At 33.6% G+C, this 15,971-nt stretch overlaps 1 long non-coding RNA gene across 2 annotated transcripts in view; it reads right to left on the reverse strand.

Moving 5' to 3' along the window:
• Positions 1-10,109: 10,109 nt before the first annotated feature.
• LOC110741256 overlaps positions 10,110-15,971 on the reverse strand; it is a 76,384-nt gene continuing 70,522 nt past the window's right edge. For both annotated transcript variants that reach the window (XR_002517155.2, XR_002517154.2), the window contains one exon: positions 10,110-11,479. This is a non-coding gene — a long non-coding RNA (uncharacterized LOC110741256). The remainder of the gene's footprint in view (positions 11,480-15,971) is intronic.

A 15,971-nucleotide genomic window follows, 5' to 3' on the forward strand; every position in this document is an offset into this window, starting at 1 on the left:
TACCATTCAAGCCATAGGCATGAGCAAGGACTTCATGACTAAAACACCAAAAGCAATGGCAAAAAAAGCCAAAATTGACAAATGGGATCTGACTAAACTAAAGAGCTTCTGCACATTAAAAGAAACTACCATCAGAGTGACCAGGCAACCTACAGAATGGGAGAAAATTTTTACAATCTACCCATTTGACAAAGGGCTAATATCCAGAATCTACAAAGAACTTAAACAAATTTACAAGAAAAAAATCAAACAACCCCATCAAAAAGTGGGCAAAGGATATGAACAGACGTTTCTCAAAAGAAGACATTTATGCAACCAACAGACACATGAAAAAATGTTTATCATCACTAGCCATCAAGAGAATACAAATCAAAACCACAATGAGATACCATCTCACACCAGTTAGAATGGCAATCATTAAGAAGTCAGGAAACAACAGGTGCTAGAGAGGATGTGGAGAAATAGGAACGCTCTTACTCTGTTGGTGGGACCGTAAACTAGTTCAACCATTGTGGAAGACAGTGTGGCAATTCCTCAAGGATCTAGACCTAGAAATACCATTTGACCCAGCCATCCTATTACTAGGTATATACCCAAAGGATTATAAATCATGCTACTTTAGAGACACATGCACACGCATGTTTATTGAGGCACTATCCACAATAGCAAAGACTTGGAACCAACCCAAATGTCCATCAGTGACAGACTGGATTAAGAAAATGTGGCACATATACACCATGGAATACTATGCAGTCATAAAAAAGGATGAGTTCATGTCCTTTGTAGGGACATGGATGCAGCTGGAAACCATCATTCTCAGCAAACTATCGCAAGAACAGAAAACCAAACACTGCATGTTCTCACTCACATGTGGGAATTGAACAATGAGAAAACTTGGACACAGGAAGGGGAACACCACACACCAGAGCCTGTTGTGGGGTGGGGGGAGGGGGGAGGGATAGCATTAGGAGATATACCTAATGTTAATGACGAGTTAATGGGTGCAGCACACCAACATGGCACATGTATACATATGTAACAAACCTGCACGTTGTCCACATGTACCCTAGAACACAAAGTATAATAATAATAAAAAAAAGTCGCTCCTAAAAGAATGAAAAAAAGGCAGACTAGGAAAACTATTTTCAAGTAATACAGCCGATAAAGACTATCAAGAATATGTAAAGAAATCTTAACATTCAACCAAAAGAAAACATGAAACCCCAATGAAAATCATGGACAAAAGATTTGATAATACATTCCACTAAAAAAGACATATAGGTGGATTCATCATATGAAAACTTGCTCAACATAATTATTCAGTAGAAAAATTAACATTGAAACTATAATAAGATACCACTATGCATCTATTAGAATGCCTAAAATTAAATAGAAATAACCATATTAAGTGTTGGCAAAGGTGCTGAGTAAATGAAACATTTATATATTACTGGTAGAAACATAAAAGGGTCTAACCACGCTGAAAACACTTTGGCAGTTTCTTAGAAAGCTTAATGTATACCTACCATATAAATCAGCTATTCCACTCCATGTTATTTACTTAAAATAAATTAATGCATATGTTTATACAAAGATTTGTAAATGAATGTTCATGGAAACTTTATTTTCAGCAGCCCAAAACTAAAAAACAACTCAAATGTTTATCAACAGTGTAATGGATAAGCCAATGGTGGTATATATTCATACAATGGAATACTACTTAGCAACAAAAAGTAAGGAACAATTGGTAACATAACAATAAGGATGCATCTTAAAATAAGTGTGATAAATAAAAGAAACCAGAAGAAAAAAATGAGCATATACTTTATGAATCCCGGGTAAACTAGGGGTAGGGAGGCACAAGAGAGAAGGACCACAAGGGGCATGGAGAAACATTTGAGTTTGATAGCTATGTTTATTATATTGATTTTGATTGTGATTTTATGGATGTATGCATTTGTGAAAACATATAAAATGATACACTTTAACTATATATAGTATGTCAATTATACCTCAACAAGATTGTTTAAAAGGAGAGAAAAAGAGAGACAGAGAGAGAGAGAAAGAATATTCTGGGACTCCATCTAAACTCAGTTGAGAAAGAATGCAATGAATTTGCTTCACAGATGAGGAATGCCCTTCTTAAATCTTTCAAAATATGAGAAGTAAGCATAGGTTCTGTGGCACATAGGAAGGGCATGTAACCACACTTTGGCAAGTCATGATATTATCCTAGAAATATTGTACTTACATTGACTATTAAATGCTAATACAAGTAGCTAAATGAAAATAGAAAAAAAGTGCAAGAAATTTTTCCAATAGGGGTCTTGCCCAAAGGTAAAGAAGAAAATGATTCATTTCATAAATTTGAGATACTATAAATGGTTCTTAAGAAGCATATAATGGTAGAGGCAAGAGGATATATGTGAGTACAGAGATCCATGATAATATTATCATGACCCTGAGGAACTGGAATACACTGAAGCATCCTCTGCTTCAATAATATTAAATTGTTTCCATTACAGTTTCAGTTGTGACTATTTTTGATGCATTCAATTTTGTTCCAAGATAGACATCAATACGTGGAAAAATTTTTAACAAAACAAGCATTTTGAGTTGCTCCAATCTTCCTAACATTCAGGATAAGAAAAAGTTCACCACTTTAAGATTATGTTGTTACTGAATACAAGAGACAGGAAGGTGAGAACCTCATTATCTGCTCACATATAGTCAATTTCAAAACTTCCCAAACATTCCTGTTCAGCTGTAAATAATGTGGGTTTATGGTTTTGAATTTTAAAATTGTACAAACTACAAATTTACCTTTGATTCTTAAAAGAATGACTCAACCTGCAAATTGCTATGTGACAAGCACAGTGCCAGGCACTGAAGTCACAGATGTAAGAACAATGAAATTCTACCATTTGGGAAAAAATAGACTGTGATTAATTCAGAGTGAGTATGCAGGCCTCCGTAGTTTCCACATCATTCAATGTGCTCTGTTGAACATCAATTTAATGGAATTAGAATTCTGCTTGAAGCCTTAGATTTCCATAGATTTACCAATTTAGTCACCAAAGGAGTGTTCACCCGTATTAAGAGAAAGTGAAATGTGGCCTGAGATTGAATCTATCATCCTGATAACATTGTCTTAAGTATAAAACCCCTTCTGTGAGGTCAAGATTAGAAAGATTAGTGGGAAAGAACAATTTTTCTTACAAGAACAAGCTCTAGGCTTGTAGGTCTGCTTCATAACAGGGCTTTGATCTTTTCCATTTTGCTAATCTGTAAATCCAATCACACTTGCAGTTGAGCACACAGATCTCATTCTCTCTTATGAGCTAGGCATCCCTCTGAACTGCTGTATGGCCAGACCTCTCTTTGAGAGAATCATGTTGAGTCTTATGACTGAGACTAATCACTACAAAATGCATTTTAGTCTTAAAAGGAGAGAGGAAAAAATATGATCAGTATTATAAATATTGAGATCAATTTTGATTGATCATTACAATCAGTAAATCAGACATCATTTTCTAATAGTATATTTATACTATATATAAAATATATGTGTACTTATATGTATTAGAATTTCTACCAAAAAATAAGTATAGCAAATTTAGCCCTCTATAAAGAATTTGTAAAGGCTCCCAGGATTATAGCAAAAGAGAAATATCACATGTAAAGTGAAAAATAAAAACGTATCATTGGATTGAATTTCCAATGAGTTACTAAGCAAATAATATTATTCAACAAATGACTAGCAATTTTAAAAAAAACCAGATTATTCAGTTCTAATTTTAAAAATCCATTGCATGTGACTGAAATGTTTAAATACTAGAAATTTTGAAAGAAATGTTAAAAATATCCATTGTTTAATTTTTATTTAATATTGGAATAGGAAAGAAAGAACAGAAAAAGTAAAAACTATGACAGAAATAATTGAAAATATTGTTTATATAAAATTTTTAAAACTAAAATAAAACAACAAACTGAAAAAATAAATTAAACCTCAATGTGAAAAAATATTTTTTGTAACATGTGTCAAAGAATTAATCTCTTGATTCTACTTTTAAAATCTTGCAAAAAAGACTAATTTAAAAGAAATAGGAAAGGGGCAAATATTTAGAATAGATATTTAGATAGAAATACAAATAGTTCATAACCAAATAAAAATGTTCCATCTAGTTACAGCAAAAACAATGCAAAATAAAATATTAAAATTCTGTGTTTCATGCATCAAGTCACAAAATTTGTATTTGATAATATACAGTATTGGAAACAGTGCTAAGAAATCAGTGCTGTTTGTGGGAACATCAACTGAGAAACTCTTTGGAAGAAAATTCAGCTATATTGACCAAAATGTCATACCTTACACAACTATTTAACAATCTTTGTTGTAGAAATTTACTTAGTCATGCTCACACATACACAAACATATATGTACAAAGATGATTCTTATGGCCTTATTAATAAAAGTAAAAATCTGAAAATATCTTAATACTGTCAATAAATATGTTATTATAATATTTCAATAAACATAACATAAATTGTGTTACATTTATGCCAATGAATATGATGCAGTTATTAAAGGATGAATTGTATTAGTAGGTGTAAAAAGGAACAAAACTGAAGATATATCAATTGGTGAATAAAATAAAGCTAGAGAAAATTGTATATAAAAGACTCCTATTTCCATAAACATCAAGAAGCTACAGAAACTGAGGTTTGTACAGCCATGGCAAAATTTTGGAAGAGTACATATGAAAATTGATCATGTTACCTCTCAGAAGTAAGATTGGAGCTCTGAGGTGATAGGTAGATAATGCTTATTGTGTAATTTCTTGTACTACTTGAATTTATTTATTTATTTTTAGATTTTTAATTTCTTTTATCAGAGTTCCGTTATTTTCCACATTTAGATTTTATACATACTTTGTTAGACTTATACTTATGTAATTCATTATATTGACACAATTATAAATGGTTTTTAAAATTTCAAATTCCAATTGTACATTGCTGGCATATAGGAAAGCAATCAACTATTGTACATTAACTTTGAATCCTTCAACTTTGCTATATTCACTTATCAGTTCCAGCAGATGTTTTTCCAATTCTTGGGATTTTCTACATAGCTATACATTCATGTCATTAGCTAATAAAGACAGTTTTGTTTTTTCCTTTCTAATAAAAGGTATGCAGGTTGATTTTATTTCCTTTTCTTATCTTATTATAGAGCTAGAATGTCCAGTATGAACTTGAATAAAATGGCAAGAGAAGATATCTTTACCTTTCTTCCAGTGTTCAGAGAAAAAGTATCTAGTTTCTCATTATTAGGTATGATATTAACTGAAGGGTTTTTTTCTAGATGTTCTTTATCAAGTTGAGGAGTTTACAGAGTGTTTTTATCATGGAATGTGCATAAAATTTTATCAAATCTTTTTTACATATAAATTTGACAGATTAAAGGGACCAATTCTTTGAAAGGCACAAATTACTGCAACTCATCTAATATGGAATAAATAATTTGAATAGCTTTGTAAATATTAAGGAAATGGAATTTACAATCATAAGACTCCAGAAAAAGAAATCTTCAGGCCCAGATGGTTTCACTGGAGAGTTTTGCCAAATGTTTCAAGAACTAACATCAATTCTACACAATCTTTTCCAGAAAATAGAAGAGAAATGAACACTTCTCAATTCGTTTTATAGAGTTAATATACCCACTACCAAAACCACACAAAGTCCATTTAAAAAAAAACAGAAAATGACACGTTAATATCTCTTATAAATATAGATGCAAAAATACTCAACAAAATATCAGTAAGTCAAATCTAACAATATGTAAAAAGTGTTAACATCATAACTATGCAAGCCCGGTTCAACATTTGAAAATCAGTGTAATCCACAATATCAACAATCTGAAGAAGAAAAATCATAGAGTCATGTCAACTGGGGCATAAAAAAGATACTTGGATTTTTAAATTATATTTTTACTCTGTTTTTATAATGAAAATACTTTCTAAGCATCACTGTAATAAATATTTTAACTTTTACCTTCAGAATAATAATATTTGGTAGGGTGCTTAATACTGTGTCAAACACTGTGTTATGTGTCTTCTAAGCACTCTTCTAAACCTCACAACAATTATAAAGAGTATTTCTATCTCCATTTTAAAGATGACAGAGCAAAACCCAGAAACATTAAATAACTTGTAAAAATTCACATAATTAATGAGTGCTACATTTACTCCATCCAAAAGTTTCCATCAAATGGTTATAAGTTTGGGTGCTTAAGGACCAATGCCAGCACTTGACACATTGATGAAAATGGGAACAATTTACTGTCTTCTTGAAGGTTTATTTGTTCATTTGATTTTTAATGCTCATGGGTGGGAGAGGACTCCTGATTCTCACATGTTAGAGTAGCTGGTAATAATCCAGCTGTTCTGTTATAAATAACTATAAAACTAGACAAATATGTATATGAAAAGTATATGAAAAGAAAAATATATTTTCAGAACAGAACCATGATCCCCAAGATAAGGATAACAAATGTGTTGAGCCTCATGATTGCCATGATTGCCCAGCTTTCAGCTCAGAGGCGCCCATAGCACTTGGAGCTGAAGACCAAGAGGTACACAGGTATCTGACTGAGCTGAGGAGACAGAAATCAAAGCTTGGACATAATGTTTTGGACATAATGTAAGCAACTAGAATTTGCAGTCAGAGTACTAGAGAATCTAATTTGCAGTCAGAATACTACAGAATCAATAACTGTGAAGAAAAGTAGCTCTAGATTGTTTGCTACATGAGACTCCTATTTAGTCTTTGGCTGATTATTAAAGTATGCATGCACAGGATGATACTTGAAAACGCTGGGCAAAGGACACCTACCAAGTTGCTGAGAACTCAGTGAAATTCCAAAGCTTTCATGTCCATTAGAAAAATCTGAGTTCCAACCAACCAGAATAGAGAGACCTTGTTGAAACTTCAGATAATTAAATGACACTTCAGAAATCTCACATCTCAGGAATAAGGCTACTCTAGTCCAAATGTAATTACTCTTATAAACAATTCTGAAGTATAAGTAAATTAAGTCTGTAAGTATCAAACCCAATCTTATTTAAATAAGAGGAAAATACACCATTTATAATGTTTACGATTAAATAAAACATGAGTAGACATGCAAAGACACAGGAATATATGCCCTATAAGCATGAGAAAAGTCAATCAAGATAAAGACATTCAGAAATAACCAAAATGATGGAAAGAGCTAACCAAGACACAAAATAGCTATTATAAATATGTTCAAGGACTTAAAAGGGCTAAATGAACATAAGGAGGGAAAAGATAGAGGATTTCAATAGAAAAATACAAATTATGAGAAAGACAAAATTTTTATATTGAAAATACAATATCTAAAATAAAAAATTCAATTGGCTTTTCAGTACATTATAAACTACAGAAGAGTAACTTTGAATATGGGAAAATAGAAGCTATGCAAACTGAAACAGGAAGAAAAAAATGAAGAGACTTTCAGTAAACTGTGAAATGATATCAAATAGTAAAACATACATACAGTTGGGGTGCCAGAAGAGGCCAAAAGAGACTTACAGATGGGACAGGGTGGTGGAAAAATATATAAAGAAATAATGGTGAAAAGTTTTCAAGCTCATGGAAAATATAATTGTATAAACCCGATAAGTGTCATAAGCTCTGAGCAGTAAAAACGCAAAGAAAATCACACCAATACACATCATAATCAAAATGCTACAACCTTATCAAATCTACTGTAAGATACCATTTCACATTAGTCAGAATGGCTATTACTAAAAAGTCAAAAAAAACCAACAGATGCTGGCATGTTGCAGACAAAAGGGAACACTTATACACTGTTGGTGGGAATATAAATTAGTTTAGCCACTGTAGAAAGCAATTTGGAGATTTCTCAAAGAACTTAAAACAGAACTATCATTTGACCCAGGAATCTCATTACTGGATATTTAAAAAAATCATTTTACCAAAGAGATACATGCACCCATATATTCGTCATAGTACTATTCACAGTGGCAAAGACAGGGCAACAACCAAGGTACCCTTCAGTGGTGGACTGGATAAGAAAATGCAGTAAAAATACACAATAGAATATAATGCAGACATTAAAAATAACAAAATCATGTCTTTTGCAGCAACATGGATGCAGCTGGTGGCCATTATCCTAAGCATATTAATGCAGGAATAGAATACCAAATACCACATGCTGTCACTTATAAGTGGCTGCTAAACATTGGGTACTCATAGACATAAAGATGCCAATAACAGAAACTGGGAACTACTGAAGGGGAGAGGATAGCAAGGGTTGAAAACTACCTGTTGGGGACTATGCTTAGTGCCTGGGTGATGAGACCAATTATACCCCAAACATAGCATCACACAATATACTCAATAACAAACCTGCACATGTACCTCCTGAATATAAAATCAGAGTTGAAATTTAAAACTGTAAACCAATCATTTAAAAAAGTATTTTAACAAGAAAAAGGATATAATAAAATTAAAACCACAATTCCATAAAATAAACAGAAAACAAATAATACATAGAATTCACATAACCAAGAGATAATTTTTTGAAAAATTAGTGAAATAATAAGCTACCAGACGAATAAAGAAAAAAGAAAATGAAATACCAGTATCAGGAATGATAAAAAGTACTTTATTCTATATGCTACCAACAACAAAATGGAAATAATAAATTAATATGCAACTTAATACTAATAGACTTAATAACTTAAGGGAAATGGATAAAAGCTCTTTCATTCAACCCAAATGAAATGGAAAAATTAAAGAGCTTTTATCTACTAAAGAAATGATTTCATAGTTATGAATAAACGTCCCACCAAGAAATGTATAGGCCCAGATGGATTCACTGGAGAATGGTAACAAACAATTAAGAAAGAAATAAAATAATCTTACACAAAATATTTCAGAAAATACAAGACGAAGAAATATTTTCTATCTCATTTTATGAGGCTGCATTGCCTAATGCTGAAACCAAACAAAACATTTACAATACAAACTCACCAGAGACCAATATCCTTCAAGAGTAAAGGTTCAGAAATTCTTTACAAAACATGAATAAGTCAAATGCAAAGATACATAGAAAGATAGTACCTTAAGAAGAAAACAGGTTTTCCCCAATATTGAAAGTCTGATTCCTACTGAAAAAATCCATCAATATAATTCAACTTACCAAGTGAATAAAATAATTATATAACCATTTCAAAAATGCAAAAGAAAAAAATTTGTATTTATTTATAAAAATATTCCCAAAACAATAGAAGTAGAAAGTAGACTCATGAACTAATAAAAAGCATCTACCAAAAATACTGAGCTAACACCTTTTTTTTTTTTTCTTTTTTTGAGACGGAGTCTCGCTCTGTCACTCAGGCTGGAATGCAGTGGCCGGATCTCAGCTCACTGCAAGCTCCGTCTCCCGGGTTTACGCCATTCTCCTGCCTCAGCCTCCCGAGTGGCCAGGACTACAGGCTCACGCCACCTCGCCCGGCTAGTTTTTTTTGTATTTTTTTCGTAGAGACGGGGGTTTCACCGTGTTAGCCAGGATGGTCTCGATCTCCTGACCTCGTGATCCGCCCGTCTCGGCCTCCCAAAGTGCTGGGATTACAGGCTTGAGCCACCGCACCTGGCCTGAGCTAACATCATTTCTTAATGTTGAAAGGCTGAATGCTTTTCTATTAAGCCAGGGAACAAAGCAAAGAATGTGTATTCTCACCATGTTCATTAAACATATTAGACGTTCTACTTAATGCAATTGGCAAAAAATAAATAAATAAATAATGGGAATACATAAATATAACAATAGGAAAGGATGATTAAAACAATTTTTATTCACAGACTACATGATTATGTATATAGAATAGTCTAAGCAATTTGCAAAAACTTTCTATCAAAATTAATAAATATATTTGGAAAGACTATAAGATACAAGCATTATATATATGCATATATATGCACATACATACATATGATCAATTTAAAATATATAAAATATACATACAAATCTATCTAAATATAAATACATATTGTCAGTGAGCTGTTATAAAATAAAATTTTTAAAATATCATTTTGAAAGCATCACAATATGCAAAATAGTGCATAGATACAAGTACACAGAAAACAATAAGATATTGCTGAGAGAATTTAAAGAGAACCTAAATAAATGGAAAGATATGCTGCATTCATAATCTAGAATTATTCAACACAGATATTGTTAATAAGTGACTTCTACTCAAACTCATGTTTAGATTCAAAACAATACTAATCAAAACCCCAACAGACTTTTCTTGTAGAAATGAATATGCTTCATGTGTTTGTGTGGTAATGCAAATGACCTGGAAGGATCAAAACAGTATTGACAAAATAAGAACAAAAAATCAATATATCAAAAAAGAGAGTCGACCACCCATATACAGTTGATCTATTTCTACTTTGGCACCAAAACAATTCAGTGGGAGACAGTTGAGTCTTTTCAACAATTGCAGATACAATAATTAGATACCTATATGAAATGAAAAGTATTTGCAAAAGGATAATTTCTAGAAAATATAGCAGTGCCCTACTTAATACGCTAAAAGTTTCGTGGCCTTGTTATAGAAATTTCCCTTTCTCTGGAATATTGGCTATATACTGGCATTTGGGTTTCACTCTACCACTTACTAGCCACATGAGCTTTTTTCTGACCCTTCATTTCTTTCTCTGTAAGATGGACTTATTAACATTCATCCTTTTCTTCTCCCAAAAATAAGGCAATATCAAACAGGATAATCAAAGTATTCACATATCTTCTGCAGTCCAATCTTTATACTTTCCATCATGCTTTTGTTTTGCCTTCTTCTTCATTAGCATAAAAGTTATCAGCATGTCTTGAGTTACAAAAAAAGTCAGCCAAACACAGCAATAAATTCAATGTAGCAAATAATTCTAGATGCTACATAGGCCATACCAAAGTCTATAACATTAAGGCAGTTTTGATTGGACTATGAGTTGAATGAAGGACTTTCCTGATGGACTAGGATTACTAATGTTCTCAAAATCCTTTTTATAATGCAATGACACTTTTAAGATTTGTCGTGTAAGTACAGCTCCAGTGATTGCATTATCCTGGAATAATGTACTGTTTAAGTTGCATGGTGTGGGATTTGCTCCTGGCTTAGAATCCTTGACCTTCCATGCCCTGTTTATTAACCTCTTTGCAAGGCAACATATCTACTGTTCAGTTGGGGTTGAGAATGAATGCTTTAGCAGCCTTAGAAAATATGCTTCCATGTGCTTTCAGGCTGATGTTTATAGAGCTATTGGTGATAAAATTTGAATGACACTAGTGAAAGGAGGATAAAATTCTTTAGAAAAAAGACTACACTTACTTTATGGAATGTTGAGTTCCAAGTTCTCCAAAACAATTCTGGAAAAGAAAATGAGAGTCATATGATTTTTTTATGGAGTCAGTGAATAAAATAGGTTTGACATGTAGTTTAATTCAGTCCATTATTGATATCATATTATATGCCTGCCCTATGTAAGGATAAGGGAAACACAGATACGTAAGATAAAAGCCTCGCTCTGGAACCAGTCTGCAGGGATTTTTCAACCCTCAATGCCCATTTATCACTTGGGAAGCATTTAATAAATGTTTATAAAGGAGGCATACACCAGGAAAACTCGTATCTATAATTTTAACATCACTTCCGTTGATTCCAATGTGCAGCCACAGAAAGCAGAACTGGGTCCCTCCCAAAAATGTGATGATTTAGTTGGAGGTAAATTTAGTTGGAGAAAAATTCTGCATAAAGTTTGAGGAGTTAAAAATGGAATTTGAGAGTTCCAGAGAGCATAGCTGAAAGACTTTGGATGGGAATAAACATATATTAAAAAACAAGAGTAGAACATGCATGAGAAAAGATGATGAAGGGGTGAGAAAAGGAAACACTAGGTGCCTTTGTTTCCATCCTTTCTTCCTTGCTTCCTTTCCTTCCTTCATTTCATTCTCTTTTTTGCTTTATTTCTTATCTTTTTGTCTTCCTTTCCTCTCACTTCATCCCTCCCTCCACCTTCTTCCATCCCTCCCTTTTCCTTCTTCCCTACCTCTCTCTCTTTCTTTTTCCTTCCTTCCTTCCTCCCTCCCTCCCTCCCTCCCCCCCTTCCTTCTTTCCTTCCTTCCTTCCGTCCGTCCGTTCGTCTTACCTTTCTTTCTGTGACAGAGGGTCTGAGGACATAAGGAGAGATGCACATTATATTAATATTTGGAACATTGAGTTCTAGTTGGTATGTCAGGAGGTAAACTTGGGAACAAGTGTCTCGCTGGTGAATATAAGTATTTAAAGAAGAAACTGCTATCTTCAGACATTTGCTTGTCAAATAGTTTGTTAATTTGTTGCATCTGCTTTTTGCACAAATTTATGGATTTTACACATTATGATCTCACTAAACAATAAATGTTCTTACAATTCACTTCCCTATCCACCTGAGAGGTATTAGAAAGCCTATGGAGTTTCACCTCATCTCTGTTGATTTCTATACTATGGGAGTGTTTGTTAGTTGATACTCTCAATTTAGTTTTTCTCTCAGATCTTGGCTCAGTTTTCTTATCTTTAGTTAGGCCATCTCTGATCTTCCTGACAAGATAAATTATTCTATTATGTAGTGTCAATCTCCTGTATACTCCTCCTTCATATTTTACTCACTTGTGTATTTCAACTTTTTAAAGAGTTTCTTATTGTTACATATCTTTCTACATATGATGTAAGCTCCATGATGTAGGGACCACTTCAGTTTTTCATCATATCTCCAACATGTCCATCAGTGTCTCATTCAGAGATGAGTCAGTAAATATTTGTTGAATGAGTGAATGATGGAATGACTATGGGGAAAAAAGACGGAAGGAGTAGAGAGACAAGCTGACTGCCTGTTGCAGAGGTAAAACAAATAAGATTTTCCAAGGGTAAGACAGTTTTGCTTTGGCACGTTTTCAAATAATCACTGTTTCTATAAGAAGAAAGCCTGAACAAACCATCCAGGTAATTCCATGACCTTTGGCAGTTGTATCTTATTTACACTTAAAAAACTGTTTATTTTTTTAGCCCATAAAAGCATAGGATGGAGAGATTATATGCTCTGGTGTCGCAAGAAAGATGCCATTCCTGAGCTTATAGAGGGATCTAAGTTCCCTAGACGATTTAATCATATTTCTACCTTCAGGACATTGGGGTAGAGAGGAATAATGGTGCCCCTTCCCTGATGCTTTTTGTCTAGAAAATCTCTTCCCAACTGTGGGACCTACTTAGCAATTAAGACAAAAGGAGCTTTTCTTGATATAATAATGGCCAAAAAATGTGCTTAGCACTGCATAGTTTATGTTTCAAAAGTACAGCTTCTCTCTCCTTTCATTGTTCCAAAACCCTTCAAATAGCCATTATAAAGAAATAAAAACAGCTTAGAGGAGTTAACTTTTTGCCAAAATCACTTAGCTAATAAATGACATTTTTCAGACTAGTACCAGACAGTGCCGTTCCCCCTGTGCCTTTCATCTGCACTTGAAAGGCATTTCCTTCCAGTTCATTAGAAACTGAGCAGTAGCTCATAGCATCTTATAGGCAGAAAGAATCTTGGAAGCCACACCTTCTGTCCTGCACCCAGTGCAGTAATCCTCTGGACTGCATTCTTCATAAGTAGACACCAAGCTTTACTTGAATATCCACAGTAATGGACATTTTATTGTTTCCTTAGGCAGCCCATTCCACTGTTGAGGGCTCTAATTATTATCTGTCTCTATAGGAAGTCTACTATTAGCAATTGTGCACCAGTAACAAAAGTCCTGCCTAAGTGTTGGTGACAATGGCACTACTCCTGAGAGTATTTGCTTAACAGGCTGTCAGAAGACAAAATACCTTAACAGAAAGCAATGAAGCTCTAAAAGTGTGATAGCAGGCATCTTGGTCCTTCCTGCATGAGGGAATCCTAGTTTGTCTTATGGACACATTTTGGCACCTGTTCCTGTCATGATGTCTTAGTTACACTCTTGCTGTGGTGGATTACAGTAACTAGAAGTATGACAAGGGCCCTTTAAAAACCTGAAAGCATAGTTGGGAACTAGTGAGAAGCATTGAGATCCTGACAATGTTCATTTTTAGAACCCTAGAAATAATGCACAATATTGCATTCATTCATGTAGTCCTTCAACACATATTTATTAAGCACCTAGCATGTGCCAGGTGTTAGGCTCAATACTGAAAATACAATGATGAACAAAAGCAGACATGCTCCTGCTGTTGTGGAATCCACAGTCTAGAAGGGGAGCAGACATTAATTTTAAAAAGCAAAAGCAAATGTGAAATTGCACCTGAGATTTACACTCTGTGAGTGATTTCATATATATTGAGAAGATTCATGGAAAGTGGCTCTGAGGAGATGATTGGTCTGGGATCTGGGGAAGGCTACAGCATACAAGGGAAAAAGTAGAGCGCAGAGGGTGAGGAAAAGGTTTTACACATGCTCTGTGGTTGGTAGGGACATGTTACATTTGGGGAATGATAGAAGAGTAATGCCTTTGAAGAACAGAGACTGGAGATCATGCAGCCTAATAATGACTTTCCCTGGTGAAGGTCAGATATCCATTTTATCATGTTGCAATTTTTACTGTCCCTATGATATGCTGAGTAGGCAACTTTTGGAGGTGATTAGCTTATTCACCTGAATAGTTGGAATATTTCTCTTTTTATTTTTGGGAAATATAACATAGATGCATTAAATAAGGTAAAGACTTCCAATATTGAGATGAAAAATAGATATTTATAGAGCCCATCCTTACAGATTCTTACAGATTTATGATAGCTGCCTATAATTATATGATGACAAGGATTCTGAGTCATGTCTTTGCTTAAGCCCATCTGCTCCTTCTCCTGTGGTTAGTCTCTAGCTCAGTTCCAGTGTTCTGGCTATTCCACATGCCTGTCTTTGTCTCAGAAAGTAAGAAAAGCTATTTTATCCTGGAGCTGAAAAGTACATTGAGCATTAAAAATGGAAGAGGAAACTATTCATCTCATTTATCCTGTAATGGTGATTTTGCCTTTAAATGGATTCTAAAGCCATTCTTTCTTTCTCAGTTCTTAAAAACAATTTCATACGGGCTGGTATTTTTTAAATCCAAGCAAAATTTAGGCAAATATGTGTATCTGCTCTAGAAATTTTGGGTGAAATTCTTCCATTTACAAACATTTCTGCTGCTTTTCAGTTTTATTAAAAAGGAACAACAACAAATCTACAAAAGAAATTTAAAAATAACCCTCTTAACACTGTTCAACATTAACTTCAAGACCTTTAGGTTTTTAAGATCTGGGAAATATGGTAGCAGAACGTTACTTCACATACCACATGCTACCCAAGATAAAATATTTAGAAGCTAGGGATTGCTGGAGGCATAAAAATACCAGTGTTTGCAAAACCTACAAAAGTAAAATATTTACAATTTTTCAAATGGGAATGTTAATAAAAGTATCAGGAGGTAGGACTTTGGCACCAAATCTGTAAACATATTGGCTGACTCATCATTTTAGACATATAGGAGAGGTTACCAAGAAGGATGCAGATTTTCATTTATGGTTAATATTGGTTTGTTGGGCGGGGGTTAAATCTGAAGAATTATTTTAAATGCATGTTCACATGTTTTTATTCTATTCACTTTAAAAGTACCTAACTTCCCAATTAATGAGAAAAAATATAGACTTCTAAGCTATAGAGTTCCTCAGATGTCTATACTTAAAAGGCAAAAAGATCAGTAAGATTGGCTTTAGTAAAAAATGTATAAGGAATCTTTCTACAAACAAGTAAACTATTAATGAGACACTCCAGTGCCTGAAGAAATTAGAGCAGGATAAAACTAACCTGAATGCAGGGTGGAG

Source organism: Papio anubis, chromosome 12 (genome assembly GCF_008728515.1).
Source record: "Papio anubis isolate 15944 chromosome 12, Panubis1.0, whole genome shotgun sequence".
Taxonomy (NCBI): domain Eukaryota; kingdom Metazoa; phylum Chordata; class Mammalia; order Primates; family Cercopithecidae; genus Papio; species Papio anubis.